The sequence below is a fragment of the Nicotiana attenuata genome, chromosome 11 (assembly GCF_001879085.1).
Source record: "Nicotiana attenuata strain UT chromosome 11, NIATTr2, whole genome shotgun sequence".
NCBI lineage: Eukaryota > Viridiplantae > Streptophyta > Magnoliopsida > Solanales > Solanaceae > Nicotiana > Nicotiana attenuata.
The window spans coordinates 32,826,308-32,837,275 of NC_031999.1; positions in this window are offsets into that span (position 1 = coordinate 32,826,308).

Below are 10,968 nucleotides of genomic sequence, written 5' to 3' on the forward strand. Positions count from 1 at the left end.
GCAGTTATATAAAATACAGCGGAAAGTAAAGCAGGTATAAGCAACTAAGGATGGGAGGGGGAACATGCTTCGGGGGATAATAGGTAAAAACAGAATATCAAGAGAATAATAAATAACATCAATAATTTAACTCTAACACGGATAAGGGAAATAAAAGCAGGTTTCACTGTCAATACATATCTCGTTGCAGGCGTGCAACCCGATCCCATTTCATGTATCTCGTGGCAGGCGTGCCACCCGGTCCCATTTCATTATACCTCGTGGTAATCGTACCAGCCGCTCCCATTTCATTATATCTCGTGGTAGGCGCACTACCCGCTCCCATTTCATTATATCTCGTGGTAGGCGTACCACCCGCTCCTATTTCATTATATCTCGTGGTAGGCGTACCACCCGCTCCCATTTTATTATATCTCGTGGTAGGCGTACCACCCGCTCCCATTTCATTATATCTCGTGGTAGGCGTACCACCCGCTCCCATTTTATTATATTGTTGCGGCGTGCAACCCGATCCATACATAATGTTGTTGCGGCGTGCAACCCGGTCCATGTATAATATTATTGCGGCGTGCAACCCGATCCATATATAATATTATTGCAGCGTGTAACCCGATCCATATAGAATATTGTTGCGGCGTGCAACACGATCCATATATAATATTTACAAATATAACAAGAGTCCTGACAAGGGATCAAAAGGTCTACACTATCCCGGCAAGGGAAAAAGAAACAGCTATAACCAAACTTGTCACAGCACTTATCTACATCAGCCACACCCAAACTTGTTACTACACCTAACTACCTCAGCTATACCCAAACTTGTTACAACACCTAACTGCCTCAGCTATATCCAAACTTGTTACAACACCTAACTGCCTCAGCTATACCCAAACTTGTCCCAACATCTAACTGCCTCAGCTATAACCATAATCCTTACCTAACACAAAGAATCATCAACCTAAGTATCCGTAATATCAATTAAGAACACAATACAAGGGAACCACAACTCAACAATAGCCCGGCAAGGTGGCAACATAATGATCTCTCCTCTTTCTCACTTTTACTCCACAATTCACTTCATCACTCGAGCCACTGCTTTAGAGGTTCAATTATCACTTATACTTTCACAATTCATTATACAACTGGAGCCAACGCTCCTCAACGTTCATAGGCCACAATTCTTTTCACAACTTTACACAACAATAGAAATTTTCACCAAGGCATGAATAATACAACGAAATCATGGAAATCACAATATAAGACTCACAGTCATACTCGACACCGACGTATAGATACTCGTCACCATGCCTATACATCGTACTCAACAAGAAACAAATAGCAAATAGGACGCAACTCCTAATCCCTCAAGCTAAGGTTAGACCAAACACTTACCTCGATGCCTCGAACATAATTCATGCTTCAATTATAGCTTTACCCCTTGATCCCACCACCAATTCGTTCGTATCTAATCACAAATTACTTAATTACATCAATAAACGCTAAATGAATCAATTTGAATGCAAAAAAACGAATTTCCCAAAGTTTTGCCCAAAAATTCCAAAATCGCCCCCAGGCCCACGTGGTCAAAACCCGAGGTTCGAACCAAAACCCGGTTACCCATTCACGAACCCAAATATGTGATTTGTTTTGAAATCGGACCTCAAATTGAGGTCCAAATCCCCAATTTTAGAAAAACCTAGGTTCTACCCAAAACCCCCAATTTCACCCATGAAAATCATTGATTTTAAGTTGAAAACGTGTTAAATGATGTTAATGATTGAAAGAAATGAATAAAAATCAACTTACAAATGATTTGGAAGAAGTCTTGTTCTTGGAAAATCGCCTAAGTGTGTTTGGGTTTTGAAAGAATGGTGAAAATGGTTCAAAATTCGACTAAGTATGAAAAATGCAGGTTGCAGATATGGAAATTGCGAACAAAGTTTGGGAATTGCGAACTGGTAATTGCGAAAAAAAGTTTGGGAATTGCGAACTGGGAATTGCGAACAAAGTTTGGGAAATGCGAACAAGCCTGGGAATTGCGAAAAAAAGTTTGGGAATTGCGAACTGGGAATTGCGAACAAAGTTTGGGAAATGCGAACAAAGCTTGGGAAATGCGAACAATCCTGGGTATTGCGAGAAAAGTTTGGGAAATGCGAAGCCTGCAGGCCTGCAATTCCTTAAGTCCAAAATTTCACCCAGTGGCCTATCCAAAACTCACCCGAGCCCTCGGGGCTCCAAACCAAACACACACACACAACCTCAAAAATATCCTACGGACTTATCCGTGCGATCAAATCGCCAAAACAACATCATATACATCGAATTAAGCCTCAAAATCCATGATTTCTTCCAAATTTCATAAAACATCAAATTTCCATTTTAAGTCCGAAACACGTCAAACGACGTCCGTTCTCAACCAAACTTTACAGAAAGTGCTTAAATCATATATAAGACTTGTACCGGGCGCCGAAACCAAAATACGGGCCCGATACCATAGTCTTCTAATCAAATTTCATTTTCAATTTCCTTAATTCTTTCCAAAAAACAAATTCACACAAAAACTCATTTCTCGGGCTTCGGACCTCGGAATTCGATTCCGGGAATACGCCCGAGTCCCATATTTTCCTACGGACCCTCCGGGATCGTCAAATCATGGGTCCGGGTCCGTTTACCCAAAACGTTGACCAAGGTAAAATTAATTCATTTTATAATCAAAACTTATCATTTCTCACACAGTTTCTCATTTAAGCTTTCCGGCTACGCGCCTGGACTGCGCACGCAAATCGAGGTGCCTCTAAATGAGGTTTTCAAGGCCTCAGAATCATAGAATTTAATTTAAAATAAGTGATGACCGTTTGGGTCATCACATTCTCCACCTCTAAAATAATCGTTCGTCCTCGAACGGACAAAAGAAGGAAGTACCTGAGTCGGGGAAAATATGGGGATAACGGCTCCGCATATCGGACTCGGACTCCCGGGTCGATGCCTCAAGAGGCTGACCTCTCCACTGAACACGAACAGAAGGAAAACTCTTCGATCTCAACTGACAAACCTACCGGTCTAGAATACCTACCGGCTCCTCCTCATATGACAAGTCCTTGTCCAACTGGACAGAACTAAAATCTAACACGTAGGCTGGATCTCCGTGATACCTCCGAAGCATGTACACATGAAACACTGGATGCACGGCTAATAAGCTCGGCGGCAAAGCAAGTCTATAAGCCACCTCTCCCACTCGATCAAGAATCTCAAACGGGCCAATGAACCTAGGGCTAAGCTTGCCCTTCTTCCCGAATCTCATCACGCCTTTCATAGGCGACACTCGGAGCAATACCCGCTCACCAACCGTAAAAGCCACATCTCGAACCTTGCGGTCTACATAACTCTTTTGCCTAGACTGAGCTGAACGAAGCCTATCTTGAATGATCTTGACCTTGTCCAAGGCCTCTTGAACCAAATCTGTACCCAACAACCGAGCCTCTCCCGGCTCAAACCATCCAACCGGAGACCGACACTGCCTACCATATAAAGCCTCATAAGGAGCCATCTGGATACTCGACTGGTAGCTGTTGTTGTAGGCAAACTCCTCTAAAGGCAAAAACTGATCCCACGAGCCTCCAAAGTCAATAACACAAGCTCGAAGCATATCCTCTAGAATCTGAATAGTCCGCTCGGACTGACCGTCCATCTGGGGATGAAATGTTGTGCTCAACTCGACCCGTGTGCCCAACTCTCGCTGAACTGCTCTCCAGAAGCGCGAGGTAAAGTGCGTACCCCGGTCCGAAATGATAGATATGGGCACACCATGAAGGCGAACAATCTCCCGAATGTAGATCTCAGCCAACCTCTCAAAAGAATAGGAGACTGCCACAGGAATGAAATGTGCTGACTTGGTCAGCCTATCAACAATAACCCATACTGCGTCGAATTTTCCTCCGAGTCAGCTGAAGTCCAATAACGAAGTCCATAGTAATTCGCTCCCACTTCTACTCGGGAAGCTCAATCCCCTGAAATACACCACCAGGCCTCTGATGCTCGTACTTAACCTGCTAACAATTCAAACAACGAGCCACATATGCTACAATACCTTCTTCATCCTAAGCCACCAATAATGCTGCCGCAAATCCTGATACATCTTCGCGACGCCCGGATGAATAGAGTACCGGGAACTATGGGCCTCCTCTAGAATCAACTCTCGAAGCCCATCCACATTGGGCACACAAACTCGCCCCTGCAATCTCAAGACTCCATCAGCATCTAAGGTAACTTGCCTGGCACCTCCGCGCTGCACCGTGTCTCTAAGGACACACAAATGGGGATCATCATACTGCCGATCACGGATATGCTCCAATAATGAAGAACGAGCGACCGTGCAAGCTAACACACGACTGGGCTCAGAAACATCCAGTCTCACAAACTGATTGGCTAAAGCCTGAACATCCAAAGCAAGTGGCCTCTCACCGACCGGAATATAAACAAGACTGCCCATACTGGCTGTCCTACTCAAAGCATCGGCCACCACATTGGCCTTTCCCGGATGATATAAAATGGTGGTATCATAATCCTTCAACAACTCCAACCACCTCCTCTGCCTCAAATTCAACTCCTTTTGCTTGAACAAATACTGAAGACTCTTGTGATCAGTGAACACCTCACGCCACGCCATACAGATAATGCCTCCAAATCTTCAACGCGTGAACTATGGCTGCCAACTCCAAATCATGAACCGGATAGTTCTTCTCATGAATCTTCAACTGCCTCGAAGCATAGGCAATGACCTTGCCATCCTGCATCAACACTACTCCAAGCCCAACACGGGAAGCATCACAATAGACTGTATAAGGCCCTGAACCTGTGGGCAAAACCAACACCGGTGCCGTAGTCAGAGCTGTCTTGAGCTTCTGAAGGCTCGCCTCACACTCATCCGACCATCTGAACTGGGCACCCTTCTGGGTCAATTTGGATACCCTCTGCTGACACAACATGACCCAGGAATACAACTGAACTCAACCAGAACTCACACTTTGAAAACTTGGCGTACAACTGACTATCCCTCAAAGTCTGAAGAACCACTCTAAGATGCTGCTCGTGCTCCTATCGGTTGCGGGAATATATCAAAATATCATCATGAAGACTATCACGAACGAATCCAAATAAGGCCTGAACACTCGGTTCATCAAGTCCATGAAAGTTGTTGGGGCATTTATCAACCCGAATGACATAACCAAGAACTCATAATGCCCGTACCGAGTGCGGAAAGCTGTCTTAGGGACATCGGATGCCCTAATCCTCAACTGATGGTAGCCAGATCTCAAGTCCATCTTTGAAAATACCTTGGCACCCTGAAGCTGATCAAACCAATCATCAATCCTCGGCAATGGATACTTATTCTTAATTGTAACCTTGTTCGATTGCCGGTAATCAATACACATTCTCATTGACCCATCCTTCTTTTTAACAAGTAACACCGGCGCACCCCAAGGCGAAACACTTGGTCCAATGAAACCCTTCTCAAGCAAATCCTGCAACTGTTCCGTTAGCTCCTTCAACTCCGGCGGCGCCATACAATACTGCGGGATAGAAATGGGCTGAGTGCCCTGAACCCGATCAATGCAAAAATCAATATCCCTGTCGGGTGGCATACCTGGCAGGTCTGAAGGAAAAACATCAGAGAACTCACAAACAACGGGCACAGAATCAATAGAGGGAACCTCAGCACTAGAATCAAGAACATAGGCTAAATAGGCCAAACATCCCTTCTCGACCATACGCCGAGCCTTCACATACGAAATAGCACTGCGGGTAGAATGTCCAGGAGTCTCTCTCCACTCTAAACGAGGCATACCCGGTAAAGCTAAGGTCGCAGTATTGGCATGACAGTCCAAGATAGCGTGGTAAGGTGATAACCCGTCCATCCCCAATATAACATCGAAACCAACTATGTCTAGAAGAAGCAAATCTACACGAGTCTCAAAACCTCCAATAACCACTATACATGAACAATGGACGCGATCCACCACAATAGAATCACCCATCGGCGTAGACACATAAATAGGGGCACTCAAGAATCACTAGGCATGACCAGATATGACGCAACATAGAACCGAAGCTTCTCTACCACATACCAGAACAATACCTGCACCTCCACCTCTAATACCTTTACCTCCACTTCTAGCATCTCTATCTCCACCTCTAATACCTCTCTCTGAGTGATGTGGAGAAGCTTCTCCAGAAATAGCTGCGCGAACTGCTCCCAAGTCAAAGCTGGTGACCTAACTGGTATGGCCAATCAATAATCTCTCCAACAGGTCTTGGCAGATCCAAACAAGCGAAAGGTAGCAAAATCGACCCTATTGGTCTCCACGATCCCCATGTTCCTGAGAACCTCCTGACAACTGTCTAGAAAATCCTAGGGATCCTCAGTAGATGCACCGTTAAATGTAGTAGTGAAGAGCTTGGTGAAACTTATCCAACCTCCACAAAGCCTCCGAAGACGTAGCTGATCTATCACTGGTCTGTGCTGCTGCTCAGCTGAAGAAGCGGTACATGACCTCGCCATTCGCGAAGGGACAAGAGTAGAGGTTTCAATTTAGCATTTGAGAAACAAGACCGCACGATAGGAAAGAACAAATGTGAAACTTTTCCTAACTCTGTAGCCTCTGGGGATAAGTACAGACGTCTCCGTACCGATCCCTCAGACTCTACCGAGCTTGTCCGTGAATTGTGAGACCTATGTAACCTAGAGCTCTGATACCAACTTGTCACGACCCGGATTTTCCACCATCGGGGTCGTGATGGCGCCTACTCGTAGAAGCTAGGCAAGCCACACATCTAGAATCCATAAATGCTTTTGTTTAAAATCCATTTCTACCAATTTAATTAACAGGAAATAAATAATTAAACAACAGCGGAATTTGTAATTTAGCGGAAGTATTAAACGACATAAACCAAATAATAAGGAAAAATCCACATATCCCTCTACCCAGAATTGGTGTCACAACATTCACGGACTACTAAGATTTACTACATACAACCGTTTGAAAAAAAGTAACTCTGTCTGTCTCGAATATAAGAGATAACAGATCATAAATAAAAAATAGAGGAGACGCCGGGCCTGCGGACGCCTGCAAGGCTACCTTGGAGTCTCAGTGAACTGAAGGCTGGCTCCCGAGCTACTACGGCTGTCCGGGACCTGGATCTGTGCAAAAGAGCACAGAGTGTAGTATCAGCACAACCGACCCCATGTGCTGGTAAGTGCCTAGCCTAACCTCGGCGAAGTAGTGACGAGGCTAGGACCAGACTATCAAATAAACCTGTGCAGTTATATAAAATACAGCGGAAAGTAAAGCAGGTATAAGCAAGTAAGGATGGGAGGGGAAACATGCTTTGGGGGATAACAGGTAAAAATAGAATATCAAGAGAATAATAAAGAATCAATAATTTAACTCTAACACGGATAAGGGAAATAAAAGCAGGTTTCACTGTCAATACATATCTCGTTGCAGGCGTGCAACCCGATCCCATTTCATGTATCTCGTGGCAGGCATGCCACCCGCTCCCATTTCATTATACCCCGTGGTAGGCGTACCACCCACTCCCATTTCATTATATCTCGTGGTAGGCGTACCACCCGCTCCCATTTCATTATATCTCGTGGTAGGCGTACCACCCGCTCCCATTTTATTATATCTCGTGGTAGGCGTACCACCCGCTCCCATTTCCTTATATCTCGTGGTAGGCGTACCACCCGCTCCCATTACATTATATCTCGTGGTAGGCGTACCACCCGCTCCCATTTCATTATATTGTTGCGGCGTTCAACCCGATCCATATATAATGTTGTTGCGGCGTGCAACCCGATCCATATATAATATTATTGCGGCGTGCAACCCGATCCATATATAATATTGTTGCGGCGTGCAACCCGATCCATATATAATATTTACAAATATAACAAGAGTCCCGACAAGGGATCAAAAGGTCTACACTATCCCGACAAGGGAAAAAGAAACAGCTATAACCAAACTTGTCACAGCACTTATCTACCTCAGCCATACCCAAACTTGTTACAACACCTAACTACCTCAGCTATACCCAAACTTGTTACTACACCTAACTACCTCAGCTATACCCAAACTTGTTACAACACCTAACTGCCTCGGCTATACCCAAACTTGTTACAACACCTAACTGCCTCAGCTATACCCAAACTTGTTATAACACCTAACTGCCTCAGCTATACCCAAACTTGTCCCAAAATCTAACTGCCTCAGCTATAACCATAATCCTTACCTAACATAAAGAATCATCAACCTAAGTATCCGTAATATCAATTAAGAACACAATACAAGGTAACCACAATTCAACAATAGCCCGGCAAGGGGGCAATATAATGATCTCTCCTCTTTCTCACTTTTACTTCATAATTCACTTAATCACTCGAGCCACTGCTCTAGAGGTTCAATTATCACTTATACTTTCACAATTCAGTATACAATTGGAGCCAACGCTCCTCAACGTTCATAGGCCACAATTCTTTTTACAACTTTACACAAGAAATAGAAATTTTCACCAAGGCATGAATAATACAACGAAATCATGGAAATCACAATATAAGACTCACGGTCATACTCGACACCGACGTATAGATACTCGTCACCATGCCTATACATCGTACTCAACAAGAAACAAAAAGCAAATATCACGCAACTCCTAATACCTCAAGCTAAGGTTAGACCAAACACTTACCTCGATGCCTCGAACATAATTCATGCTTCAATTATAGCTTTACCCCTTGATTCCACCACCAATTCGTTCGTATCTAATCATAAATTACTTAATTACATCAATAAACGCTAAATGAATCAATTTGAATGCAAAAAAATGAATTTCCCAAAGTTTTGCCCAAAATTCCAAAATCGCCCCCGGGCCCACGTGGTCAAAACCCGAGGTTCGAACCAAAACCCGGTTACTCATTCCCCCACGAACCCAAATATGTGATTTGTTTTGAAATCGGACCTCAAATTGAGGTCCAAATCCCCAATTTAGAAAAACCTAGGTTCTACACAAAACCCCCAATTTCACCCATGAAAATCATTGATTTTAAGTTGAAAACATGTTAAATGATGTTAATGATTGAAAGAAATGAGTAAAAATCAACTTACAAATGATTTGGAAGAAGTCTTGTTCTTGGAAAATCGCCTAAGCGTATTTGGGTTTTGAAAGAATGGTGAAAATGGTTCAAAATTCGACTAAGTATGAAAAATGCAGGTTGCAGATATGGGAAATTGCGAACAAAGTTTGGGAATTGCGAACTGATAATTGCGAAAAAAAAGTTTGGGAATTGCAAACTGGGAATTGCGAACAAAGTTTGGGAAATGCGAACAAGCCTGGGAATTGCGAGAAAGGTTTGGGAAATGTGAAGCCTGGTAATTGCGAACAAAGCTTGGGAAATGCGAACAATCCTGGGAATTGCGAGAAAAGTTTGGGAAATGCGAAGCCTGCAGGCCTGCAATTCCTTAAGTCCAAAATTTCACCCCGTGGCCTATCCAAAACTCACCCGAGCCCTCGGGGCTCCAAACCAAACATACACACAACCTCAAAAACATCCTACGGACTTATCCGTGCGATCAAATCGCCAAAACAACATCATATACATCGAATTAAGCCTCAAAATCCATGATTTCTTCCAAATTTCATAAAACATCAAATTTCCATTTTAAGTCCGAAACACGTCAAACGACGTCCGTTTTCAACCAAACTTTACAGAAAGTTCTTAAATCATATATAAGACTTGTACCGGGCGCCGAAACCAAAATACGGGCCCGATACCATAGTCTTCTAATCAAATTTCATTTCCAATTTCCTTAATTATTTCCAGAAAACAATTTCACACAAAAATTCATTTCTCGGGCTTGGGACCTCGGAATTCGATTCCGGGCATACGCCCAAGTCCCATATTTTTCTACGGACCCTCCGGGACCGTCAAATCACGGGTCCGGGTCCGTTTACCCAAAATGTTTACCGAAGTCAAATTTATTCATTTTAATATCAAAACTTAGCATTTTTCACAGAATTTCATATTTAAGCATTCCGGCTACGCGGCCGGACTGTGCACGCAAATCGAGGCAACCCTAAATGAGGTTTTCAAGGCCTCGGAAGCACAGAATGAATAAGAAAACAAGTGATGACCTTTTGGGTCGTCACAATACCACACCAGATCCAGAGGTCCTCCACCTCCTCATCCACCTAGCGACCCAAAAAGCAAAGGCAAAGGCAAAGGCAAAGGGAAGATGGATGATCTAAGTGGTTAATCGATAAGACAATGCTACCATGGTAGAAAATGGTGAAACCTCAAATGAAAGAAGTACGCCAGGACAGAATGAGTTGATCCTAAGGTTGGAACGAAAAATCTTGGAGCTACAAGGTGAGCTTGAGCAGGTCTGAAATCTCGCAAACCTCTCTTACTTTAAATATTCCCGACATCAACCATGAGAACACCACCACTCAGAATCAAACACCACCGAAGAACACCCAAGAACAAAATCGACTACCCATAGCCCCACAAAATCCTCCTGTACTGCACCAGTATCACAGCCCCGCACCCCCTCAAAACCTTAACCCCTCACTAATACAAACCCCTCAACAATACCACCATCACCCAGTATCTGCAAACCACCACTTATCATACTCCTCAAAATGCACTACAACTTACCCCCGATCCCCCTTAAACCTCAATCAATGATCACCCATACACCCAAGTCCAAGGAACACACCAAGGCAACCAATATACATGGAAACCTTACCACATACCCCACAACAAACCCTATATATACTTGAACCAACCGAGAAGGACCAGCTCATCCGAAACATGGCAGAGGAGCTGAAGAAGCTGATAGGAAAAGTTTAGAGTGTTGAAGGTGGGAAAGTGTTGAAGGATTGAATTATGAGGACTTGTGTATCAAGCCA